Genomic DNA, 27,928 nt, shown 5'->3' with positions numbered 1-27,928 from the left:
ACCCCCGACCTAGACCCCTCCAGTCCCCCGAACAACACCTGAAGGTCCTCCCCACTCCAAGCACTAGGGTAGCAGTTCCAGTGCCCATGAACCGAATGCTGGTGAATGGAAAGGGTTACTCACCTCCTCACCTCCCCCCAGCAACCACTGCTGCAGCGTCACGTTATGCAAGGAGTACTAAATGTCACCTGCATGACCTCTCACCGGGGAGTCGGGTTGACTTCCAGGAGGCCGCTACATTCGACGTCAATCTTATTAATGAGACTGAAATTAATGCAAATTAGGCTTGATGACCATCTCGTCATTTTTGTGCGAAATCTGGAACTCGCCATTGGGAGCGGGCCGGGTGAATTGCAAAATGGTTCACGATTTGCGCTTGTCTCGTGATTCACTCGATGCGTCCAGATTGGCATCGGGCACAATGCAGTGGGAAAATCGAGCCCCAAGGTATTGCTCAGAAGAATTCAAGGAAGAATAAATAAACTGTTCTGAATTAAAGAGACAATTGCAGTAACTAGATTTAAAGTGGGACAGCAAACTTCAGAGGTAGATGACCTGTTTGATGTCATGAGAATTGAGAATTAAAGTAATTATGAGCATTTTGCACAGCAGTCAAAACACCACCAAATCCTAAATGGGTTGGTGCAAATTCCTGGACGGGATTTCATGTTAAATGTGGAGTGGAAGCTTTGTTTCAAAGAGACATTTGGAAATCCTGGTCTGGAGGTTTGAATGCAAACCACGAAGGGAAAGAATAATTATGAGAGAAGACTTTGTGTGTTTTAGACATAGATCACACAGTGCAGAAGGAGGCCATTCAGCCATCGAGTCTGCACCGACCCACTTAATCCCTCACTTCCAAACTATCCCCGTTACCCAATAACCCCTCCTAACCTTTCTGGTCACTAAGGGCAATTTACCATGGCCAATCCACTTAACCTGCATGTCTTTGGACTGTGGGAGGAAACCGGAGCACCCGGAGGAAACCCACGCAGACATGGGGAGAACATGCAGACACCCCACAGGCAGTAACCCAGTGGGGAATTGAACCTGGGACCGTGGCGGTGTGAAGCCACAGTGCTATCCACTTGTGCTACCGTGCTGCCCTGTTTTGGGAGTAGAGTTTGGAAATTCCCATGTGGCAATCACCTGGGGAGATTCTGAGGAGACATCCACAAACAATCACTTGGGGTTCATAGTGTAGAGTGTATTTGTCCGCAATCATCTTGTGTGCTTAAAAGGATCTTCCTGTGTTAATGAGACCATTGTAGTTTAAGATGTACTTTATAATCCATGTCAATCTTTAAAGCTGTGTGCATTTGTGTAAGCGAGAAGCAAAGATGTGTTGTATCATAATCCAATTTTTCCATGCTTAATAAAACATTTTTCTTGTTGAAAAAACTAATTAGCAGACCTGTGATTCTGTTCCTCCACATTTATTTAACACAATGAAAGTTTTGAGCCAGGGTTCCATTCTGTGAGCTTCCCGTCCAGTTATAGCATCAACCGGGATGGTAACAATTCCTTATTAAAGCAAAATACTGCAGATGCTGGAGATCTGAATAAAAACAGAAAATGCTGGAAAATCCCATCAGGTCTGGCAGCATCTGTGGAGAGAGAAACAGGGTTGAAGTTTCAAGTCCTTATGATGCTTCTACAGAACGTTCTACAGAATGCCTTGCCAGTTAATGTGATACTGTAGAACAGATGTATATGAACAATACTGTTATTCGTCAATATACACTAAAGTCGGTAATTTTAATCCACTCAGGTCTGAATCACAGAAATAATTGTGGCCGAACTAGAAACCATTTGTTGTGACTGCAACCACAGGAAATTCACTAACAAATGCTATCCAATGACAGGCTTGCTAATGTACAGGCAGCAACTTATCACTGCTCCAGATAACGTGACGTGTGTTATCATAGAATCATAGAATTTACAGTACAGAAGGAGGCCATTCGGCCCATCAAGTCTGCACCGGCTCTTGGAAAGAGCACCCTACCCAGGCCCACATCTCCACCCTATCCCCATAACCCAGTAATCCCACCCAACACTAAGGGCAATTTTGGACACTAAGGGCAATTTAGCATGGCCAATCCACCTAACCTGCACATCTTTGGACTGTGGTGTTTGAAAAGACTACTTTGAGTTTTTTTGTGGGGTGAAGGTGCAGATAAAACAATGAGTGGAATTTTACTCTGCCTCTCCCATTCCCTTGGAAATGGGCTGCCAGGCAAGTTGGCATATCATTGAATGGCATGGCAGAGGAAGTTTACCAGTGGAAGGATAGTTGTTGGCAGCTTGCCAACCCTTGGATCAATTGAGGCCCTTAACTGGCCAATTAATGGCACTGGTATTTTACCCTGGGGACCCGGCCGTGGGCTGAGGGGTGTTTCCTGTTCAGGCACCCTGTGCCCAACAGAAGTTCCCCCCATATTAAATGGTCATCCCTGCTTGTTTCCATCCTCCATGACCATGGCTCCCTATCCCTTATCCTGCTTACTAGTCCAAATGAGGCTGCCCTACATACATTCCAGTCCGATCTCCTTGCCTCATATTTGGGCACTTATTGCAGTCCCAGCGGCACCAGTTGTGGTCACCGCTCCTGGTGGTGCTGCTGGGACTGGAGATCTGCCAGCCATCTGATTGGTTGATAACACTAAGAGGTAGGTCACCCTCCCACAGTAGGGCAGAAGCCATGACCCTCAGGTGGTTTATAGCTTGACGACCGTAAACTCCAGTTGTGACATCTGATGGATGAGGCCATCGCCTCTGTTAAAAATTTTGATCAATGAAATATAGTTCCCCTCCACATAAAGGTACTCCTTGCAGCAGGACACCCTATAGAACTTGAAACACCATAGCTCCCACAATTGTCATTGAGGCTGGAGTCCATGCTCCCCAGCTGGCACAGTGGAAGGCATGGGAGGGCAGATAAAATCCGATAAACAATGTGTCTACTGCTTATCCATCTGCCCCTACCACAATTCTCCGGCAACGGAGATGGCAGGGGGAGGCCCATTTAAGGCCCTCATCCAACCAGCACCAAGATTTAACAAGCAACGGGGGAGGTCCATGCCAAGTCGCCAACAGATACCCTTGCATTGCCAGTGATAGACAGGGTTCCCTCCTTAAAAGACTCCTGTGGGAGAGGGGGTGCTTTTCTGGCTGAAAATCCCAGCTCTGAGGTATAGATCGTCAACTTCCAATTTTAAGAGTTGTGAGTGTTTTTATGGAGGCAATGGAGGCTCACGGCGAGGTTCTTGATTTAGAGAGAGTACTGTTCCTGGTTGGAGCCCGCTTCCATATGGTGGAGTTCCTGCCGCATGGCCTAACGTCCATCCTAATGGAGTCGGAAGAGAGAGGGAGAGAGAGGGAGAACTGGAGAGGAATCCTGCAAAGCACGGTCGATGAGGTAGGATGGTGGAGCAGTTCGAGAATTGGATGCTATGTTTTGGGAATCTTGATCTGGAGACTGGCAAATTAAATTCAAAGGAGCACATCTAATCCTGCCTTCAAGGCCTTGGGTCCTGATGAGACGGTATGGTGGAAGTAATGGTCTCTCGTGCTTTGATTGTTGGTATCCTTGAGAAATCCTGAAGAATGCTCATTTATCCTGATCCTGCCTCATCCTTGATTTTGGATTTCTTCGTGCGCCAGTGAGGACGTCTTTATTCTGAGGACTGCTTTGTATTTCTGCATCTCGGTTGTTATCCTGAACTTTTCCCACATTGTCAATTTTTTCCATTTACAGGGAAGTGATGAATGTGGGTGAGATGCCCTGTACAGTTAATTATCCTGATTTGACAACATGTTTAGTTGAATGTTGTATGCGGGGTTTGGGCACAGTCTTTATGCTAAATACAGTTGGGCATTTTAGTGTCTGACATTCTTAGTAGTGGAGGAAGGGGAGGTGTTTATCATTGTCTCTCCCATTTCACTTGGAAGGAAGATGAGCAGAACTGGAGCAGTGTGAGGGGTGGAGGGTTGGAATTGGTAGGGTTAGTTTGTCCTCGCTGTGATCGAGGAAGGTCTCCCAGTTAGAGCTAATCAATTTGGGACTTTTTTCATACTTTTTCTTTTGATTTGGATTCAAAGCATCCATGCTTTTTTTCTTTTAGGCCCAAGCAAACTGCATGCTACCCTGACTGGGATTGGGTTGTATTTGACTCCTCCTTTGGGTCGAGACAGCTTTGTCTCCCGATATGGGCCTTCCACTTTGGCTATTCTTGTTGCTGTTGGAGCTTCACTGAGGACCATGGTGTCATCTATGAGTATACCTTATATGACAGTAGTTTCCAAGATCCTGCTGGGTGTCCACTCCTTGGGGACATTTTCTTCTCTTGTCCTATCTGGGTGGGTGTGGTGTTGGTTCTGTTACTGGCTTGGCCAGGTGGGGAGGTTGGGGGCCTTTGGGTATGGGAGTGGGGGGGCAGTTACTGGCTTTACCTCCCAGGACACCCACAATGTGCGTGTCTTGACCGTTCTCCTTACTTCGGTGCTGGCATTCCCCATTGGTTAGGGCCCATTTTTATATCCTTTCTTGTCGGGTTGGGGGGAAGTTCCTTTTCCTGATTAGGAATGGGTTGAAGCAACCTTGGTGGAGTGTAAGGTTTGGGTCTGCTTGGGGGTTCCTGGGGTCAGTTTCTCCTGAGTTTCCTGCTGTGATGGTGCTGGGTTAGGCCAAGCCCGGTGCCTTGGTCAATATTCTGCTGTCCCGAAGGAATGGGGGAGCTCTGCTTCAGGGAACCCGTTGGGGTAGTCCGGTGTGTCTGGGTCTGGCACATGGGTGAGCAATGATTTTGGGACAGGCTGAGCGTTGTGCCCAAGATTTGTCACTTATTTCTTTATTCCCCTGGGGTAGGAGTGAGGAGTGTTAAGATCACGGATCTCGGTGCTACGGTTAATTGAGGTGGCATATATGATAGGTTGCCTTTTGGTAGCCCTACCTCTTTTTTCTGAGTGGCCTTGCTTGTCGGGGTGGGTTCCCTGATGTTGGGGGGAGGTGGGCTGGCTCTCCCTCTCAAGGTCACCCCTCTCTCCCTTCGATGGGTGACCTGATGGCCCCCTCTTCTCTGGGACGGGGTTCCCCCACTTCCGGCTGGGATCTGATGATATCCTTCTTTATTTCGGGACTCTTGGCTATCTTGGTGTTCCACTGGAGGATGTGTCATTGCTTCATGGTCCTTTGATCTATTCCTCCTTTGGACCTGGGACCCGGTGGATGGGGTTTGGTGTCTCAGGTCTTCGCTCCTTTTCTTTGCTCTTTTTAATTTTATATGGGAGACCATGGGTTTGAGGTCTGAGGTCTGAAGTTTCCTTGGACTTGCAGTAAAATAATGGTTGTCTACACTATCCTGGACCTGGAAGAGTGTTGGATTGTGTTGTAGATATCTGTGTAAATCTCCCTGAGCTCTGGGGTTCTCTGTTTATTGCTCTGTTATTTTTATTTGAAGCTATGGGTTTGATGTAACTCTGTGTTGTTGACTGTATCCAGGTGGGGCGGGATTCTCCGACCCCCCGCCGGGTCGGAGAATTGCCGGGGGCTGGCGTGAATCCCGCCCCCGCCAGTTGCCGAATTCTCCGGCACCGGAGATTCGGCGGGGGCGGGAATCGAACCGCGCCGGTTGGCGGGTCCGCCCCCCGGCGATTCTCCGGCCTGGATGGGCTGAAGTCCCGCTGCTGGAATGCCTGTCATGCCGGCATGGATTATACCACCTCTCTTACTGGCGGGACAAGGTGGCGCAGACAGGCTCCGGGGTCCTGGGGGGGCGCGGGGTGATCTGGCCCCGGGGGGTGCCCCCACGGTGGCCTGGCCCGCGATCGGGGCCCACCGATCCGCGGGCGGGCCTGTGCCGTGGGGGCACTCTTTTCCTTCCGCCTTCGCCATGGTCTCCATCATGGCGGAGGCGGAAGGGAACCCTCCACTGCGCATGCGTGGGGATGCCGTGAGCGGCTGCTAACGCTCCCGTGCATGCGCCACCTGGCAATGTCATTCCGCGCCAGCTGGTGGGGCACCAAAGGCTTTTCTCGCCAGCTGGCGGGGCGGAAATAAGTCCGGCGCAGGCCTAGCCCCTCAAGGTTAGGGCTCGGCCGCTCAAGATGCGGAGGATTCTGCACCTTTGGGGCAGCGCGATGCCGGACTGATTTGCGCCGTCTTTCGCGCCGGTTGGCGGACATCGCGCCGATTACGGAGAATTTCGCCCCTGCTTTGGTGCAGATGGATCTTGTATCCGTGGAGAGAACACATTGGGGATATTGTCCCCGACGCGTTAGATCTTACTTGTTCCTATGCTTATAACTCCTGTTATGTGCTGTACTTGTATTGCAATGAGACATTTTTTCTCTTTTTCTTTTGTTTTGACGCGGTGATTGTAAAAACCTGAAAACTTCAACAAAAATACATTTTTTAAAAAAGGATCTTCTGATCCCAGTGGAATTGGATTTGGGTTTACTGTCACGTGTACCGAGGTAGAGTAAAGTATTGTTCTGCATACAGTCCAGACAGATCGCTCCATAAATGGAAAAACATGGGACATACGATCAATACACAAAGTAAATGCATAGACATAAACATCAGGTGAAGCATAGACATAAACATCAGGTGAAGCATACGGACTGCAGACTACTCGGTAGAGGAGATGGGTGTAGAGATCAGTTCATTCCATAAGAGGGTCATTCAGGAGCCTGGTAACAGCAGGGAAGAAGCTGTTTTTGAATCTGACAGTGTGTGTTCTCAGACTTTTGTATCTCCTGTCCGATGGAAGAGGTTGGAAGAGAGAATAACCGGGTGGAAGGGGTCTTTGATTATGCTGCCCGCTTTCCCAAGGCAGTGGGAGGGGAGGTGTAGACAGAGTCAATGGATGGGAGGCGGGTTCGCATGATGGACTGGGATTTGTTCACGACTCTCTAGTTTCATACGGTCTTGGGCCGAGCAGTTGCCATACCAGGCTCTGATGCAGCCAGATAGAATGCTATCAATGATGCATCTGTAACAATTGGTAAGAGTCAATGTGGACATGTAGAATTTCCTTAGTTTCCTGAGGAAGTATAGGCGCTGTTGTGCTTTCTTGGTCGTAGCATTGACGTGAATGGACCAGGACAGATTGTTGGTGATGTGCACACCTTGGAATTTTAAACTGTCAACCGTCTCCACCTTGGCATCATTGATGCAGTCAGTGGTGTGTACGATACTTCACTTGCTGAAGTCAAGGACTACCATGGAGGAGGTGTTATTGTTTATGTGGAGGAATACCTTCACAAAGTATGACCCCCCCCCCCCCCCCCCCCCCAAACAGCTTCCCCAACTCTTGTGGCCTGCCTGCATGGCCGCAGCAACACTCTAAACATTTACAAAGTTGAGATCCAGCGCAGTTCGCCTCCTCTAGTCCTCAGTGCAGTACCGGCAGTGGCCACTGCCCCACCTGACACTGCCAGAGCTGGAGAGCTGTCAACCTCTGATTAGCTCTGAGGAGCACAGGCCCATTTCTAATCTATTAATGGCCAATCAGCTGTTGAATGGCTGCGGGGAAGCTGTTTTTCTCCTGTGCGGGCTCTCCAACCCCAACTTTTTAACCGTGGGGCACCCTGTAAAATCGAGCTCTGGGTCGTTTTCTGATAAAAGTCCATTTTGTTCCAAAAAGGCACATCTTTAATGGCAGCCAGCAATCCTTTAACAGTTGCTGGTGACATTGGTGTTCTCGAAGTGGGGTAAAGTAAAATGGGGAATCTTGTGACAAGTGCAGAGTTCTCAATAATGCAGAAAAGCTAAAAGAGTGTGAAAAGTGAAATTTCAGGTGGTGAAATTAAAATGGAAATTATGGAAGCAAAGAGATGCCATGAAAAGATACTGGCAAGTAAAACTAAGGAAAACAGGAACCTCTTTTAATAAATACAAGAGAGCAAGATGATAATTAAAGAACAATTAGAACCTCCTTGGGATCATTAACGTAACCTATGTATGGAGACGAATGATGTTGGCACGTCTTTATGTCTATTTTCATGAAAGAGAGTAATAATACAGATATTTTAATCAAGGAGAAGGTTTGTGAAATATTAAATGAAATTAATATAGTGAGATGGGAAGTATTGAGTGGTTAGCATTTTTGGAAGTAGATGAATTCCCAGGCCTGAATAATAGGTATCCTGGGCCACTAAGGGAAGAAAGTTAAGAAATAGCGGAGACTCTGACCATCACTTTCCACTTTTCTCTGGCTCCAAGCACGATGTGGGGACAGCTAACATTGTGTTATTGATTATAAAGAGACAGAACAGGTCAGTCAGCCTAACCACAGAGGTAGGAAATTACTGGAAAATTTCTGAGGAACAGGGTGAATCTTCATTTAGACATGCAGTCAGCAGGGATTTGTTGAAGGAAGGTCATGTCTGACGAACATGTTTGAAGTTTTGAGGAATTAACAAGGAGTCTTGTGCATTTGATGTAGCCTATATGGATTTTAGCAAGGCTTTTGATATGGACCGGATTGGCAGGCTGGTCACAAAAGTAAAGACCAGTAGAATCCAAGGAAAAGTGGCAAGTTGGATCCAAAATCGGCTCAGAGGCAGGAAGCAGTGTTCCGGTAAATGGGTACTTTTGCGACTGGAAATCATTTCTAGTTGAGTTCCACGGTGGTATCTATCAGTGATTTGGAATTGAGTGGTGTGGATAGAAGTAAGGAGTTTACCAACAATACATAAAATGACCATGTTATTAATAACAAAGAAGAAATCTGTAGATTGCTGGAAAATAACACTGAGTTAGTCAGGTGGTCGGAAGAGCAGTAAATAGTCTGGAAAATGTGAGGTTTCAGAAAGGTTAACAAGGCAGTGGAAAACATAACAAATGGTAGATTCTTAGAAGTGCTGTGGAACACTTGGGATGCATGGACACAGATCCATGAAGGTACCTGGACAGGTAGTTCATATGGTCAAGTAGGCAAGCAAGATACTGGACTTTATTTACCAAGGTAAGGAATATAAAAGCTAGAAGGCAATGTGGAATTGTATAAAACACTCGTTAGACTGCAGCTGGAGTATGAGACGTAGGAAATATGGTCAGTTCTAATTATAACCTTATTATTCTGCACACTGCACTATTGGAAAGATGTGATTGCACTACAGACAGTTCAGAGGGTGTTACCTGGACTGGAGAATTTTAGTTATGATGAAAGATTGGATAGACTATAACTATTTTCTTTGCAACAGGGGAATCTGGTTTAAGATTTAATTGAAGCGTATAAGGGAATTATGCATTGCTAAGAAGGGAAGCATTTGTTGCCCAAACTTGATCTCCCTTGAGAAGGTGGTTGTGAGTCACTTTCTTGATTCGCTGCAGGTACACTCATAGTGCTGTTGGGGAGGAAGTTCCAAGCTTTTGACCCGTGGCGGTAAAAGGATGGTGATATGGTTCCAAGTCAGGATGTGGTGTGGCTTGGAGGGGAACTTGCAGGTGGCAGTGTTCCTACGTACCTGGTGGCTCTTGTCCTGCAAAAATCTATGGTCCAAGAAGTAGAAAGTGGGATGAGACTGGATGGCTATTTGTCAGCCGCTGTGGATGCAATGGGCCAAATGGCCTCTTTCTGTGCTGTACATTTCCATGATTCTAAGATTCAGCAATGCCAACTAAATATTTAAATCAATTAACCTTACATTTTGGGACAAGGTGCGTTCATAACCCTGCAGGTGAGGCCATGCTCCAGAAAATGGGAGAGGTTCTTTCCTCTTCCAAACTCTTTCTGTGATTTACTCTCCCTATTACCTGTTGTATCACTGGCACTCCCCCACAATTCTTGTCTTTAGCATGCTCTGGGTGGTCAGACTAATTGTAGTGGGCACATTGCCGATTAAATTTCAAAGAACAATGATATGACAGACAGCTTGTTAGGATTCCAGGTCAGAGTCTCCTGTAGTTTATACAACAACTTCTACGCACAACTTTCTACCCTGATAAAGATTTGCATTTCAAAGGTTGGCTTTGAATTTAACAATTCAAGTTTCCCATTGCAAGTTTATCATTGACATACTATTTAAAATGCAGCTTTAATTGCAACCTGTTTTTATTTTCCATGTTTTTATTTGTTTCCTTTTCCACTCTTTCCATTTTTTGCCTTTCTCTCATGCACCCTTTTGTTCCTTCATTCATTCCAATATTTTCTTACTCCACTTTCTATAATTTTTATTATTATTTTATTATTATTTATGCTTTTACTTTCATCCTCCCTAACAAACCGCCAGAAATTCAAGAGTTATTCACGCAATGCAAGTGTTGAGCCGAGCTTCCACTTATTCATCCTACCTCAGAACCAGCATATGGTTGATACCCACCAGACCCAGTAATATCCCATCTACCCACCAATGTTCCCCCTTTCTCATGCGGTATATGCAAATTTATAAAACCTCCCCACAATGTCAATATTAGCAAAAGTTGCTGAACATTTTATTTCAGAAAGTGGAAAATGATAAAGTTGCCAGCCAACGAACATACAAACGTACAAGATAGGAGCAGAAGTAGGCCATCTGTCTCTTCCGGCCTTCGCCCCCATTCAATAAGATCATGGTTGATCTGTTTGTGTGATGTTCACATTCGGCATCTATCCCCGATTTAACCTTTGCTTCCCTAGCCCAACAAGAATCTATCTACCTCCCCATTAAAAGTATTCAGTGATCCCATTCTTCCACCATCTTCTGAGGCATAGAGTCCCAATGTCACACAAACATTTGATCCCATTCTTCCACCATCTTCTGAGGCATAGAGTCCCAATGTCACACAAACATTTGAGAGCAAAACATTTTCCTCATCTCTGTCCTATTAGGACAGCCCCTAATATTAAAATGGTGCTCCCTAGTTCTGGACTCAACCACAAGTGGAAACAACCTTTCAAGGTCCACCTTGTCAGGATCTTAATACTTCAATCAAGTCATCACTCATTCTTCTAAACTCTAGTGGAAACAAGCCCTGCCTTTCCAACCTATCCTCATGAGACAACCCACTCACTCCAGGTATAAGTCTAATAAACTTCCTCCAATTCATTTACATCCTTCCTTAAATAAGGAGTCCAAAACTGCAGACAGTATTCGAGATGCGGACTCAACAATGCCCTGTATAATTGAAGCATAACATCCTTCCTTTTATATTCAATTCCTCTCATACTAATGGATAGAATTCCATTAGATTTCTTCATTACTTGCTGCACCTGCATACTAACATTTTGCACCTCATGCATGAGAACTCCTAAATGCCTCAGCACTTTGGCATTCTCCATTTAAGTAATACTCTGCTTTTTATTCTTCCTGCCAAACAACTTCAAAATTTCCCACATTTTACTCCATCAGCCAGATTTTTGCCCACTCACTTATCCTATCTATTTCCAACAGTAAACTCCATTTGTCTTCTTCACAACATACTTTACTCCCCATCTTTGTGTCATCTACAAATTTAGTGACATGCCTTCGCTCATCTCATAAGACGTAGGAGCTGAATTAGGTCCTTTGGCCCATCGAGCCTGCTCCACCATTCGATCACGGCTGATCTCATCATGGCTTCAACTGCACCTTCCTGCCCGTTCTCCATAACGCTTCAACCCATTACAAATTAAAAATCTGTCCAACTCCTCCTTAAATTTACTCACTGTCCCAGCATCCACCGCACTCTGGGGTAGTGAATTCCACAGATTCATAATTCTTTGGGAGAAGTAATTTCTCCTCAATTCCTTTTTAAATAAATTTGCTACCTCTTATCCGAAGGCTATGACCTCTCGTTCTAAAATACCCCACAAGAGGAAGCATCCACTCCACGTCTACTTCATCCGTATCTTTTATCATCTTGTATACTTCATTTTGATCTCCCCTCATTCTTCTAAACTCTAGAGAGTACAGGCCTAAACTGTTCAATCTCTCTTCATATGACAAACCCCTCATCTCTGGAATAAACCGAGTGAACCCCCTCTGAATTGCCTTTTTCCTCAAATAAGGAGGCCAAAATACTCCAGGTGTGGTCTTACCAATGTCTTGTTGCAACAACACTTCCTTTACACTCTATTCCTTTAACTATAAATGCCAACATGCCATTGGCTTTCATTATTATCTGCTGTACCTGCATCTAAATCATTGATGTAAATTGTAAAGAGTTGAGACCTCAGCACAGACCCCTTGCAAGCCTCCACTCATCAGGTCCTGCCAATCACACTAAGATCATTTCATGCGTACTCTGTTTTCTGCCAGCGAGCTAATCAGCCAGCCTGGATGATAGCCTCCCAACTAAGTTCAAGGAGTTTGGACAGGAGCGGTGAAAGCTGTTTGCCCACATTTCTAATAGCTCGTTGGAGTCTGGGACTGTTACCTTAGACTGGAAGGAGGATGATGTAGCTCCAGTCCTTACACAGGGAGACAATGAAGATTTGGGTTAAAAATAAGCCTATTCGTTCGAGGGCTGTGCTAGGGAAGATGTTTGAAGGAATAATTAGGTGTGTACAATATCACTAGGTATTCAGAGAAGGTCATACCAGGGATATCCAATGTGGTATTTGAAATGCAATTGTATTATTTGAAGAAGTTACCAAAAAATTGGTGTGGGAAACCTCAAACTATAGTTTGTCTGTACTTTTAGAATGTTTTTGATAAGATGTTGCGTTGAATCTTCTGGAAATAGTAGTATCTTCCATGATGGATTGAAATCAGGCTGATGCAGATGGGTTTGGATTTGTCATTGTTTTTACTATCTTCAATCATGATCTAAATGTAGGTTTGCGGGCAATAATCTGCAAGTTTGCAAATTACATCAAGATCTCAGAAGGTGCTGGATGACTATAAAGAGATCTGGGTGTGCTGAAGGATTAAGCTAACGACAGGCAAATATGTTTTCCTCAGGAATGTTCATTTCTAGATAATAATAATCTTTATTGTCACAAGTAGGCATACATTAACCCTGCAATAAAGTTACTGTGAAAAACCACATTCCAGCGCCTGTTTGGGTACACAGAGGGAAAATTCAGAATGTCCAAATTACCTAATAGCATGTCTTTCGGGATTTGAGGGAGGAAACTGGAGCACCCGGAGGAAACTCACGCAGACACGGGGAGAACGTGCAGACTCCGCACAATAAAAATGTTGATACAGAGTTGGCAAGTTTACAGTTGGGATAACAAGTTCGCACTCCAGAATTCATGCCAATCAGCCGAGCTGACAAGGATTTGTTCAGGACCAAGGTCTTATCTGAAGTTATTACACACAAAGGTCTAATAGTGAGCCATGCGAAGAATGAATCAGATCCATTGCAGCTCCTTAATCATCGTAGAGCCTTATTAAATCTAGGACAGTGTCCCAAATGCAACCAGGAACAACATCCAAGATTGATAGTCCCATAGATCACTGGAAGCAATGAAAGAAACATCCAATGTTACCATCATAAGATCTAGGCATGCCTGCGGATGACTTCTATGTTTTAGAGACTCATAGATGTGTTATTTCTGCACACCTATGTAATAGTAGCTGAACATGAAAATGTATTGTAAATAATCATAATTCTTTGAAAGAGGAAGAAGTGTCTTTAAAAAGAAAGGGGGATGTTGTGATATGCCTTTCAGTAACAACAGCAAAATACAAAGTATTGGTCTCCTTCTTTAAAGAAGGATGTAAATGTGTCGGTAGCAGTTCAGGGCAGGTTTACTCAACTAATACCTGGAACAGGAGGGTTGTCTTATGAAGAAAGGTTGGATAGGCTAGGCTTGTATCTGGTTAGATTTAAACCAGTAAGAGGCAACTTGATTGAAACATAAGATCCTGAGGGGTCTTGACAGGGTGGATGTGCAGAGGATGTTTCCTCTTGGGGGAGAATCTAGAACTGTTTAAAAATAAGAGGTCTCACAGTTAAGACAGAGATGAGGAGACATTTTTTCTCTCCGAGTGTGATGAGTCTTTGGAAGTCTTTTCGTCAAAAGGCAGTGGAAGCAGAGACTTTAAATATTTTTAAGGCAGAGGTAGATTCTTGATAAGCAAAGGAGTGACATGCCATCAGGGGAAGGTGGGAATGTGAGTTGAGGTTACAATCAGATCGGCCATGATCCTATTGAATGGCGGAAGCTGGCTTGAGGGGCCAAGTGGCTTACTCCTGTTCTTAATTCGTATGTTCATGGTATGAATCAGGTGATCCAGTTTAATTTCACATCTGCTTTGAGAAGAACACAGACACAGCTCTGATGTCTTCAAGCATTATACCGATGAATAACTGTTCTCATCTGCCTTGTCTTAATAAATGAATCAACAACATGTTTACCCAATTCCTTATGAGTGATCGGTTCCTTATGTCTTATACAGCAAATAAGTTAAGGCTTTCATATCTTTATAATAAAATAACAGACTTCAGTGGTTCAAAATGCAATTCACCTCCACCGGGCTAACAGAAATTAGGGAGAGGCAATAAATGGTGGCATAGTCTGTGATGCTCACAGTCTATGGACAAATAAAAATATGAATGTGCATCCATGATGACAGCAGTCACAGTTTCCACTGTAACACCCAAATGTTGAGGACTGCACTGGAAGTAGCAACACCAGCCATCAGACATTGGTGGGTCTACGTGTGTGGAATTGATGTTGGTCACAATTCCACATCGAGAGGGTGGGCTCAAAACTCCACGCAAAGCCCTGTGCAAATTTGGCGCTGGATTCCTCTATGGTCCTTGGCAATAACTGCAAGCTTTCTGACAGTCTTCCCAGTGCCTCAAGCAATCCGTTGTTCATACCACCGTCCTTCGCTAGCTGTCTCATCTATCTAAGCTGTCGACTGCAGATGCAAAATTGAGTGACAGTGTGTCTTCATTGTCATTGTGTTCTTGATGTTCCTGCACTGCCTGGCCAGGTTAAACGTCTTGGGCAACTGAAAGGAGAATGGCACAAGGATAAGGTTGTGGCTCGTGAGGAAGGGGGAGCGGAAGTAATCGGCCTACACCACCTGTAACTTGTAAATCAGAAAAGTGTGCGCAATGAAGGACAGGAGGTGTGAGGAGAAAGATTAGGAATGGGAATGCTGTCATCCCTGATGGTTTCAGCTCCGCTTCTGGCTGTGACCTCAGGCAGGGGCTGTTTAGCACAGGGCTAAATCACTGGCTTTGAAACAGACCAAGGCAGGCCAGCAGCACGGTTCAATGCCCATAACAGCCTCCCCGAACAGGTGTCGGAATATGGCGACTAGGGGCTTTTCACAGTAACTTCATTGAAGCCTACTTGTGACAATAAGCAATTTTCATTTCATTTCATGCATGTTCCAATAATAATCAGTGCTGTCTCCTCCAACAGGGTTAGGATTTGCTGGCTCACCTGTACCAATCTGGTGAGTGTTTGCTGCCTCTGGTTGTGTGCCATTTTACTCTGCAAGAGGGAAGGAGGTGTGTCATTGAGCATTGTGAATCTTTAAGAACGACGCAACAATCATGGCAATGTAAGTGACAGTGTGTGCAAGCTGTGAGATACATGTGTGTGGCTTGCAACGCTAAGGCTACAGTGGGGAATATGAAGTATGAATAGGATTCCTGATTGATAGAGATTGCTGGTAGGTGAGTGATGAGTTCTGGTGATTCATTGACCTTGATCAATGAAATATTAGAAGGTTATCAAATTACTGCATCCATCTTCTTGGGGCTTGACCTCTCCCAGCATTGACTTTGAGGGCAACCTTCTTCCACTGCCTTCTGAAATGTCTCTGGAGGGCCTCTTGGTCCTCTGGAGATACATGACATCTTTCCTCTCTTCTATCTCCTCCACCAAGGCCTCCACCATTATGCCCTTCATTAGGTCAGATTCCTGCACAATTGCCAGCATCTCTTTCAGCCAAAAATATATATTTCAGCATATGTTCTCCTTAATTGACAGAGGTATAGAATATAAAAGTAAGGATATAATGTTGGAATTGTATAAAACACTGGTGAGGCAACAATTGGAGTACAGGAAGGACATTATTGCTCTGGAAAGAGTGCAGAGGAGGTTTCCAAGAATGTTGCCTGTGCTAGAAAAGTGTAGCTGCGAGGAGAGATTGGAGGTTGGGGTTATTTTCCTTGGATCAAAGGAGGTTGAGGGGTGACTTAATTGAGGTGTACAAAATTATGAGGGGAAGAGATAGAATGGATAATATTATTTCCCTTGGTGTAGAGGGGTCGTGAGGAAGATCTCTTTTACGCAGAGGGTAGAGGGAGTCTGGAATTCACTGCTCAAGTTGGTGGTGGAGGCAGAGACTCTGAACTCTTTTAAGAAGTACCAGGATCTGCACCTCAAGTGCTGTAAGATACAGGGCTAGGGACCGGGTGCAGGAAGGTGGGATTAGAAAGGGAATCTGGGTGTCCTCGGGCTGGCATGGACACGATGGGCTGAATGGCCTTCTTCTCTAGGATTCTATTCTAATTCACTTCCCCTTTAAGTGGTCCAAGCTAACTTTGAGCAGCGCAGGCCAGTTTTACATGGTGCTCGCTGGTGTGTCCAGAGCCAATCAACAGTGTAGTTAGCACTGCCTGGATGCTGAAATTATTCCAATTAGCAAAAAGCACGAACTTGGCATGGCTGTGCCTGTATTGCAATGAATGTCTGCAAAAAGATTGCACATTGTGATCCCTGGGTCCTTTTCTGGGCAGTATCCAATTTAACATGCTCCCATTCCCAAAATCACAGGCTTCAAGCAATTGTGAAAATTACAGGTCAGAAGATTATAAAGAACGGATTCCTTTCAAGCAAGATTATGAATGGTTTGTAAAAATGCAAGTGACCAGTGGAAATCACCGCACTTGATGCTTTACTGGAACAATATTTTTTTAAACGGGCTGATTGGTCTAATCAGGTGCTCCTGGCAATGATATTACCGTCTGATTTTCTGACCAGTAAGTTAAATGGAAGGAAAATGAGGTATTATTTCCTTCATGATTTTCCGACCAGGACTCTGTGAGCAGACCACCTCAGCGAGAGCAACTGATCTGTGGTTTCAATTGTTTTGAATCCTGTTCAATTTGTTTCATTTCATTCAAGCCAACCCATGCCACATTTTTCGGAGTTGCTGCTTAAAACTTGCTCACTTGGTTGGGTGGTTGACACCAGGCATGATGTCTCGAAAGTGTTACAATTTGATGACAAGGTCATAATCTCAACCAAGCCTTCAAATAATCTGTAAACCATTAGAGAGAAGTTTGAGTAGTTGATAAATGTTCTGCAAACCGGAAATGAGATTGTAGCCTTGACATAACTCCAGGTTAGTGTAGTTTTCAATGCTGTGTTGTGCTAGATTTATATGCAGGGTAACACACAAGTTTTAGTGTGTTACAAGGCCGTAAAACACCGAATGGTTTCAATAAGATCATCACTTGTAAGAGCTGTTCTCAGGTTGTTTATCAACCTCACCTGGACCCTGAGAAACGTAACATTCTTCGATGGTAGGAGAGACCTGGAGCAGTTTAAAACAGTGCAGGGAACTAATAGGCACTGCAGGGGGACACAGAGCATCTTAAAACTTGCGTGAGGAATGATGAAGTAGCAGAAAATTGGGAATGAGACCTGGAACAGCTTAATGCAGTGCAGGGAAGGAGAGCTAAACAACTGAAGGAAAAGTATTTAACAAATTGTGCCATAGTCAACAGATATGAAGCAATGGCCGAGAGTAACAAATGTGAGTTCATTAGACACATTGGAATTCAAACTATGTACAACTTTGTAAAATAAATTTAGAGTACCCAATTATTTTTTTTTCCAATTAAGAGGCAATTTAGCGTGGCCAATCCACCTACCCTGCACATCTTTGGGTTGTGGGGGTGAAACCCACACAGACATGGGGAGAATGTGCAAACTCCACACGGACAGTGACCCAGGGCCGGGATTCAAACCTGGGTCCTCAGTGCCGCAGTCCAAGTGCTAACCACTGCGCCTCATGCTACCCCAAACTATGTACTGCAAATGTGCGATTTAACTTAAAAATAATTCGCAAGGGGCAAGAGTAAAAACTAAACTATCAACTTGAAATAAGTAAATGAGAAATAGACAGAGTAGGATGACTATATCATAGAGTTCCTACGGTTCAGAAGGAGGCCGTTCGGCTCATAGGGTCTGCACCGACCTCTGAAAGATCACCTGCTCCCCAGTCACCCGCTAGGCCTGCTCCCCGGTCCTATCCCAGTAACCCCACCGAACCTGCACATCTTTGGACACTAAGGGGCAATTTACTGAGGCCAATCCACCTAACCTGCACATCTTTGGACTGTGGGAGGAAACCGGAGCATCTGGAGGACACCCACATAGATGAGGGGAGAACGTTTTAACTCCACACAGTCACTCAAGGCCGGAATTGAACCCGGATCCTTGACACAGCGAGGCTGCAGAGTTAACTACTGCGTCACTGTGCCACCCCTGTACTCAAGACACCGTGCTAGGTCTGGGACCCACAACACTTAATGCACTGTGACTGATTAATTGACATAATGTGCCTTAAAGATAGAGCAAATAGCGTAAATTTACTGAGCTGAGCAGTGGATGAAACTAATTTAACCCAGTAATCACTTGAGATTAATAAGTAACTGCTATAAAAATGACAATAAAAACGATAAATAAGTAATTCTAGAATAGAGAATGGCAGCAGAGTGTGCGTCAGGACTACAGAATGTGGGGATTTGTGAATCGCGTTGGCCGCATCTACAAAATATGCTTCTGCATTCAGTCACTAGTTCATAGCCATTACAACAGATAAAGGTCGAGGATAAATACCTTGATTGATTTCACCTCCATGCCTTTCCCACTACTGTATCCCAAGCATCAACTCGTCCTTTCACTTATGTCATGATGAGTATCATTATATCACAACTATATTAATTGGGTGAGTATTGTCACAAACCTCACTGATGCTATCTGCGAGGGTTGCCCAACTTAGAACACCTGTTCATGGGGGTGTATAGTTTTGTTTTGTTTTGGTGTGAGGAGACAAGCGAAACCCAGTGAGAATAAATAGCCCAGTTGTCAGGTAACAATATTCAAGACTATTATTCAAGTAAAGAAAAGGCAAAAACACACAAACCAGACTCCTCTACTCTCACACAATTAAGATGTATGAATTATTAAACACACACAGTACCTACAGAAGACCCCTTGTTATAAAATATATCTACGATACCTGAACTCTGTAAGACTTTCCCTGTTCCCCAAACAACATCCAAATTAAATAACCAACTTTAGGTACCAGGCAATACAGGGATGACAGTTAAATCTGGGGAGCATCCTTTCCTTGTCCAACAAAGATACTTCAAAACTTCTGTTACGAAGGTTTTCTGCACTGTCGTGGCTCTAAGATTTAGAAGCTTTGCTGTAAACTTGGCCTTCAGGCTTGGTGGCTGGAAACTGGCATGTCTGCTTTCTGAGACTGCTAGTTGGTAATTGCCTCCCTTCCTTCACAGGGACTGGTCAATTATACCTTTGTTGTGCTTTGGTTATGCCTTCTGTATATTCAGCTGTCTGCCCCCGTCACCTTCCTTGACTATACATTAACATATGTATATCTCAGAGATCTTCCCAAACATCAATAATCTGTTGCTCCTCCATAAGCTACTTACACTTGATTATCTAAACTGATGTTCTATGCTCATTATCAGGTGACTCGCATACCTATTGAGGCCCTTTGAATACTGTCTAGTTCTGTCTCCCGGATGATTGTTGATAGTATGCAATGAATAAATTAGTGTTGAATAGCCATTTGGTTCAAAGGTTTAAAGGTAATTGGGGGGGGGGGGGAATGGGTGGTCATGGTGGAGGGAGTGGACCACAGGATCTAATGCCTAATGATTCACACTATTTGAACCTTTGAAATTTTAGGGCATCCTGGGTAACAAATCTCTGAGGCTGGAACTTGCCCACACTCCAAAATAGGGCAATTAATATATCTGTGGGCTTGTTAATTGCCCAGTTCTGTGAAGGTTTTGGATTTCCTGGAGGTTGCTGGTGCTTTGGAGCTGACTGCCACAGATCAGCTGAAGCACGTGTAGACCATGTGAGTGGAGGTCAGAAAAGTTTCTAACTGCGTGCAGTTTTGGTTCCTATACTTGACGAAGGATGAAAATGCACTAGAGGTGGTTTAGAGAAGGTTCACTAAATTGATTCCAGGGACGAAGAACTTTTCCGCACAAAGAGAAATTGAGCAGTTTAGGCCCAATGCTTGCTTGAGTTTAGAAGAATGAAACAAGATCTAATTGAGGTATTTAAAATGCTAAGGGGGATTGACAGGGTAGATGGAGAGCATACGTTTCCCCTTATTGGACATTCTAGAATGAGAGGGCGTAGTTTTAGGCTAAGGGGTGGCAAATTTCAAACAGAAATGAGGAAGAATTACTTCACGCAAAGGGTTATCGATCTGTGGAATTCTCTACCTCAGAGTGCAATGGACGTTGGAACACTAAACAAGTTTAAGGAAGAGATAGATAGGTTTTTAATTGGTGGCGGGATGAAGGGTAATGGGAGCAGGCAAGAAGCTGGAAATGAGGCTGAGAGGAGATCAACCATGATCATATTGAACGGCGGAGTGGGCTTGAGAGGCCGAATTGCCGACTCCTGCTCCTAGTTCTGGGGCGGGATTCTCCACCCCCACGCCGAAGTGGCCGCGCCGTCGTGAACGCCATCGAGGTTCACGACGGCGCGGAACGGCCCCGGTCCCGACCGATTCAGGCCCTGACAATGGGCCAATATCGGGGCCGCGTCATCTACCCGCGCCAGGCCTTGTCGCCCGCGTAAAGGCGGCGCCGCATAGATGACGCGGCCAGCGCCGCATAACAGACGTCATCCGCGCATGCACGGGTTGGCCGCCGCCAACCCGTGCATGCGTGGTTGCCGTCCTGTCCAGATCCGCCCCGCAAGAAGATGGGGGACGGATCTTGCGGGGCCGTGGAAGGAAGGAGGTCCTCCTTCGTGGGCACCGATCGCGGGTCACCCCACATTCAAGGTGAAGCCCGGTGCAGGATCCCCCCCCCCCCCAGCGTTCACGCACCGCCCACGACTGCAGCGACCAGGTGTGGACGGCGCCGGGGGGAACCCGCCGTTTTGGCCTGGCTGCTCGGCCCATCCGGGCCTCAGAATTGCGGGGGTGCCGGAGAATCGCCATTTTGGGTGTCTCCGGCGATTCTGCAGCCCGCGAAACGCGACCGGCCCGTTCCCGCCGCTTGGGAGAATCGCGGGAGGGCGTCGGACCGGCGTCCCCGGAAATTTCGGCGGCCCAGGCGATTCTCCCAACCGGAGTGGGAGTGGAGAATCGCGCCCCTTATGTTCTTATGAGAAAATAAGGATAATGACGATCATGGCTGACAGGGTTTATCCCTTTGAAGTTAAAGTTGCAGCAGCCCATCAAGTCAGACGAGGCTGAGAATTAAGACTATTGCCAGTTCAGGGAGTTGACATCCACCAGACATTGTCTGGCATTGAGTGGGAATAGATTAGCAGGAAAGGCTCCTTCCCGGTGATGCAGCATTTTACTTGCACCTCCTTCAATTTGACGTATTGTTTTTGCTGCTCCCGAAGCGGTCTCCTCTACATAGGGAAAACTAAACGCAGACTGGGTGACCGCTTTGCAGAGCACTGTCGCTCAGTCCGCAAGCATGACCCCAACCTGCCTATTACATGCCATTTTAACTCAGCACCTTGCTCTCATGCCCACATGTCAATCCTTGGCCTGCTGCAAAGCTCCAGTGAAACCTGATGCAAGCTGCAGGAGCTGCATTTCATCTTCCGGTTGCGCACATTGCTGCCTTCAGGACTCAAGGTTGAGTTCAACAACTTTAGGTTATGACCTTTCTCCTCCATTAAAAATATTCCATACACTATTATCTCAATGCAAAACACCCTCTCCCCCCTCACACCAGGCCATCTGTCATTGGTTCTTAAAGTTGCTACTTTTTGCGACAGTTTCTTTTGCGCTGACACATTTTCCCGCCTTTCAAGTTCCGACGAAAGATTTATGACTCGATACGGTAACTCTCTTTCTCTCCTGATAGATACTGGGAGACCTGCTGAGTTTTTCCAGCATCCTCTGTTCTTGTCTGAACAACTCATTGATGGCAGTCATGGCGGCTGAATGAATCCCCCAGTTAATCTGATCTGTTTCCAGTCCTGCCCCCACTAGCTTTAATTGGATGGGAAACCTGTCTCCATATCAATTAAGGGTTCACGCTTGTTGTGTTATGTATTTTGGAATAACACAAGCTGCCACTTGATGCAGATTTGAGTAAAAGATGCTCCAGACTTTGAAGTGAGTTCAATGTGTTTTATTGAACTATTAGCACAGTTCTCAATGAGTTCGACTCTCTGCTAATCTAACTGTAGTAACTCAGTCTAACTGAACCAGCCTTGCTCTAAGCCACGTGCTGGGGTGTGATGCTGAGGATACACCCTGTCTTACTCTGTAGATGTTGGTCTGTGGAAAGAGGTGGGGTCCCTTTTATAGTGAGATACCAGCCCTGAGTGTCCTGACTGCTCATTGGTCATATCCTATTCTATGTGTTCATTAGCTGCATGTTTGCATATCATGACATCTCCCCAATTTTTTATGTTTTGTTGGCGTATGTGAATGTATTTACATGTGAATGAGTCTGTGTAACGTGACTGACGGAGGAAAACAGAACAGAGCAAACAAAACAAACGTTCACAAGTCCAGTCTCTGAGGCTTGCGTCTGATCCTGGTCGATTGCCGGAGAGGTGGCAGAGGGGATGATAGCTCCTTGACAGATGCAATGGAGCCTGACTGGTGGCCTCGTGATGCGAGGCATCAGGAGGTAGCAATTCAACATATGGAAATGGAGGAGAAAGTGGTTGCGGGCAAGCAACTTTGCACAGTGCCCATCGATTCCTTCGCATGATGGAACCATCAGCCATACGTACAATATAAGAGCGGGACGCGGCCTGTCGATCAACGACAGCCGGGGCAGACCACCCACCATCCGGAATCTTGATCCTGACAGTGGCTGCCGGGGATAGCACGGCCAGATCGGTGGCATGGGCATCATAGCCCTGCTTTTGACGGTCTCTGAGCTGCTGCATCTTCTGCAGCACCGGGAGGTGATCCAGGTTGGGCAGGTGTATGGCTGGAAGTGTCATCCGCAGGTCCCTGTTCATTGGGAGTTGAGCCGGCAAAATTCCAGTAGACAATGGAGTCACCCTGTACGTGAGCAGTGCAAGGTGTATGTCGGAAGCAGAGTCCGCGGCCTTGCAAATGAGCTGTTTCACAATGGGCATCCCTTTCTCGACTTTTCCATTGGACTGCAGATGTGCGGACTGGAGGTGACATGCTGGAAATTGTATGACCTGGCAAATGTGGAACATTCTCGCCTGCTAAAGCATGGGCCATTGTCGCTCATGACAGCGATTGGGATGCCATGCCTTGAGAACGTCTCCTTACAGGCTTTGATGGCGGTCCGAGAGGTGAGGTCCGGGAGCTTCAGCACCTCAGGGTAATTTGTGAAATAGTCGATGATCAATACGTAGGCGCGGCCATTCGCATGAAAGAGGTTGATGCCAACCTTGGACCATGGAGAGGTCACTATGTCATGCTGTTGGAGCGTCTCCTTGCTCTGCACTGGCTGGAACCGCTGACAGGTAGCACAGTTCAGGACCATGTTCGTGATGTCCTGGTTGATGCCGGGCCAGTAGACAGCTTGCCAGGCTCTGCGTCTGCACTTCTCGACGCCCAGGTGTCCCTCATGAATCTGGCGCAGCACCAAGCTCTGTAGACTGAGTGGATTGACAATCCAGTCCAGCTTCAGGAGGATACCATCAATCACCATCAGGTCATCCTTCCCATTGTAAAATTGTGGGCACTGCCCTTTCTGCCAGCCATTGGTGAGGTTGTGGATGATGCGCTGCAAGAGGGGGTCTTTGGCTGTCTCATCACGGATGAGAACTACCTTCTCATCTGTCGCCGGGAGAGTGCTGGCCCACAGCTACACCTGCAATTCAATGTGCTGGATGATCTCCAGCGGCTCACTGGGCGAGGTGACAGAGCGGGACAATGTATCAGCGATGATGAGCTCCTTGCCAGGTGTGTACACCAAGTTGAAGTCATACCTCATGCCAGGTGTGTACACCAAGTTGAAGTTTAAGCAGGATTCTCTGCAACTGAGGTGTCATGTCGTTCAGGTCCTTGTGGATGATGTGGACCAGAGGCCTATGAACCATTTCGACAGAGACTGCCGGCAGGGCATAGACATAATCATGAAATTTGAGGATGCCGGTGAGAAGACCCAAGCACTCCTTCTCAATCTGTGCATATCTGGTTTCAGTGGGCGTCATCGGCCTTGATACGTAGGCTACTGTTGCCCAGGATGATGTGTCATCTCGTTGAAGCAACACCGCACCGATGCCATCCTGACTCGCATCTGTGGATATCTTTGTCTCCCGTTCCGGGTCGAAGAATGCCAGGACTGGTGCAGTGGTGAGCTTGGCTTTCAGCTCCAGCCACTCTGTCTGGTGTGCTGCCTTCCACTCAAAAGCAGTTGACTTTTTCACCAGGTTGCGTAGGGCCGTGGTGTGTGTGGCCATGTTTGGAATGAACTTGCCCAGAAAATTGACCATTCCCAAGAAGCGTAGCACCGCCTTTTTGTCCTCAGGGTCCTTCATCGCCTCGATGGCCTTGATTTTGTCTGTATCCAGGCGCACACCATGCTGTGAGATCTGGTCGCCGAGGAACTTGAGCGTCGATGTGCCAAAACAACATTTGGACCTGTTTAACTTTAGGCCATTGGCATGTACACGGCGGAATACCTTCTGGAGACGGGACACATGTTCTTCAGGGGTTGTGGACCATATGATGATGTCGTCCACGTACACACAAACCCCTTCAATGCCTTCCATCATCTGCTCCATGATGCGATGGAATATCTCCGATGCCAAGATGATGCCAAATGGCATGCGATTGTAGCAGTATCTGCCAAAAGGCGTGTTGAAGGTGGACTCTTCCAGCTGGATTTGCCAAACTCCCTGTGATGCATCCAATTTGGTGGAGAATTGCGCGTGTGCCATCTCACTCGTGAGTTCCTCCCGCTTTGGGATGGGGTAGTGTTCCCGCATGATATTCTTATTGAAATCCTTGGGATCAATGCAGATGCGCAGGTCCCCCGAAGGCTTCTTTATGCACACCATCGAGCTGACCCAGTCAGTCGGTTCGGTGACCTTGGATATGATGCCTTTTTGCTGAAGATCCTTGAGCTGTGCCTTCAGGCGCTCTCTCAGTGGAGCAGGGACTCGTCGTGGTGCGTGGACCACTGGCTTGGCAACAGGTTGTAGCAGAATCTTGTATCGATACTGCAGCATGCCCATCCCATTGAACACATCTGGATACTGGGCAAGGATGTCGTCGAAGATCGACATGGGAGGATGTCGTGGTGTAAACCCTTTGAATGAGGTTCAGCTGCTTGCAGGCATGCACACCTAGTAGGGATCTCCTGTCCGGCTTAACAATTTCAAAGCGCAACCGTGCTAGTGTGTGTCGGTTGGATACGTGCAGATGGCAGGATCCCAGTGCCGTGATGGCATTCCCGTTGTAATCCAGGAGCTTGCAGACAGCTGGAAGGACTGTGGGGGCTTCTTAATGCATCTGAACTCTGCCTGTGAGAGGAGGTTGGCAGAGGCACCTGTGTCCAGCTTGAACTGGATGGGGCAGTGGTTGACCTTCATCACTGCTCACCATTCGTCCTCGGAATCCACAGCCAGGATGGATTGGACTTGCAATGTGTCTGGTGTGGCATATTCACACGTTGTAACAATGCCCACACAGTAGGCGTTGTCCAAGCATTCATCATCTGGATCCGTTGCCGGGATCAGAATCCTGTAGGCATTGTTGCATACTCCGGTTGCACTGTCGTCGGAATTGGGAGCGCTGGCTCCTGACTGATGGTGCAGATCTGCACAGGGCTGCATAGTGGCCTGGCTTTCTGCAGTTTAAACAGCGTCTGCCACTTGCAGGGCAGTGTTTCTTTAAATGGGTGGTGCCTCAGTTCGAACACATCATGACGTCGGCGTCCTGGCGTTCCGTGCGTCATTGCACCTGCGCAGTGCGGTTTCGGCCGCTTCGTTATCCCGCAGTCTAAGGTTAGTTAAATGTAAGGTGAAGGATTGGTCTTTACCTTGCAATCGCTGCTTCAATATGTAGCGCTCGAAGATTTTGTTGGTGTCCACCTCACAGTGGCAGTCAAACTTGTCCAGGATGTTCTGAAACTTTGTCTGGTCCTGGTCTTCGGCAAAGTGAAAGGAGTTGAATATTTCCAAAGCGTGATCACCCACTGTGGTGAGGAAATCAGCTATCTTCCGTGCATCAGACACACCATTGAGGTCTGATGCTTCGACGTAAAGCTGAAATTTCTGCTTGAATGTCTGCCAGTTGGCACCGAGATTGCCAGAGGTCCTGATCTGGTGAGGAGCCTGAATCTTTTCCATTGTGCCGGGATACATTCGCTGGTCGTCACGGATCTTGCTGAGTTGAACTAACTCGATTGAACAGACTCTTGGTATCATGTGTGTTGTGTAATTTGGAATAACACAAGCTGCCACTTGATGCAGTTTTGAGTAAAAGATGCTCCAGACTTTGAAGTGAGTTCAATGTGTTTTATTGAACGATCAGCACAGTTCTCAATGAGTTCGACTCTCTGCTAATCTAAATGTAGTAACTCAGTCTAACTGAACCAGCCTTGCTCTAAGCCACGTGCTGGGGTGTTGTAGTGTTGGGTGTTCCGATGCACAAATGATCCAACACGGCAGTAGATGGTACAACTCTGTTTTATTGTCTTAAACAATAACAACTACTAACTGCTGGCTGAGGTTTGTGCTTCACCAGCTAACCTGTGGACCCAGCTCTATCACTATCTTGGTGAGGCACTCAGCACATGGTCTATGTCTGAGTGGCGCGCTGCTGTGAGCTGTGTGCTCTGAGCTATCTCCTGGTAGAATGAGCGGGAACTGTGGTGTTCCCTGTTTTATAGTGTGTGTGCTCTCACTGGTGATCGGCTGCGATGTTGTGTGTGTGTTGGTTGGTCCAACTACCTGTCCATCAGTGTGTGTGTGATTGCACCATGATATGCTGATGTGGATATCATGACATCCCCCCTTTTCACAAGGATATGTGCCTACATGCTAATCAATAGAAGTGTGTACTAAGTGCATCTGAGTATGTGTGTGCAATATTTACAGCATGTACATGAGGCTAAACTATATACAGAGGAAGGTGTCAGGTGCAACAGATCAACGAGGTTGTACCAATAACAAAACAAATGCAGTCAGCAAACGACGAGAGAGAACTTCTGAAACAACAAGAAAAGAAACTCGTTAACAGTACTGTAAAATAATTCAGTGAGTCCAATGTGCTAACAGGCTCATAAGTCAAGTCTCTCAGGTGGGCGACGAATTTGGGTTGACCGCCTCAAGGGTGGGTCAGGATCCACCGGCTGAGGAATGGGCCTGGCCACGGGTGAGAGAGGAATAGGCAGAGTGGCAGGAAGCTCAACGAAGTCGACATCAGGGATAACAAGAGTGTGTGGCACCGGTGCATGATCTCGTAGCGAGCGCGGAACCAGACGAAGGGCCCGCCGATTACGTCGGCAAATGGAGCCATCAGGCATGCGAACCAGGAACGAGCGGGGATCAACGTGGCGGAGAACCTCGGCGGTTGCCGACCAGCCACCCTCCGGTAGGTGTATGCGGACGTTGTCTCCAGGCGCCAGGGCAGGAAATCAGTCGCCCGAGCGTCATGTGCCACTTTCTGCTGAGCACGCTGTTGTTGCATCCTTCGCAATACTGGAGCATGGTCGAGGTCAGGAACATGAATGGACGGCACAGTGGTCCTGAGGGTGCGACCCATCAACAGTTGGCCTGGCGAAAGTCCGTGGACAGTGGGGCCAAGCGATAGGCCAGCAGGGCTAAACAGAAGTCAGATCCGGCATCGGCAA

General features: G+C 46.6%; 1 long non-coding RNA gene across 1 annotated transcript in view; it reads right to left on the bottom strand.

The window, feature by feature from the left end:
- Positions 1 to 1,420: 1,420 nt before the first annotated feature.
- Positions 1,421 to 27,928, bottom strand: part of LOC140430080 (uncharacterized) — a 56,198-nt gene continuing 29,690 nt past the window's right edge. Inside the window, exon 3 of the long non-coding RNA XR_011949316.1 lies at positions 1,421 to 1,607. This is a non-coding gene — a long non-coding RNA (uncharacterized lncRNA). The remainder of the gene's footprint in view (positions 1,608 to 27,928) is intronic.

This window comes from Scyliorhinus torazame, chromosome 9 (assembly GCF_047496885.1).
Source record: "Scyliorhinus torazame isolate Kashiwa2021f chromosome 9, sScyTor2.1, whole genome shotgun sequence".
Lineage (NCBI taxonomy): Eukaryota > Metazoa > Chordata > Chondrichthyes > Carcharhiniformes > Scyliorhinidae > Scyliorhinus > Scyliorhinus torazame.
This window is presented reverse-complemented; position numbering and strand designations above follow the sequence as displayed.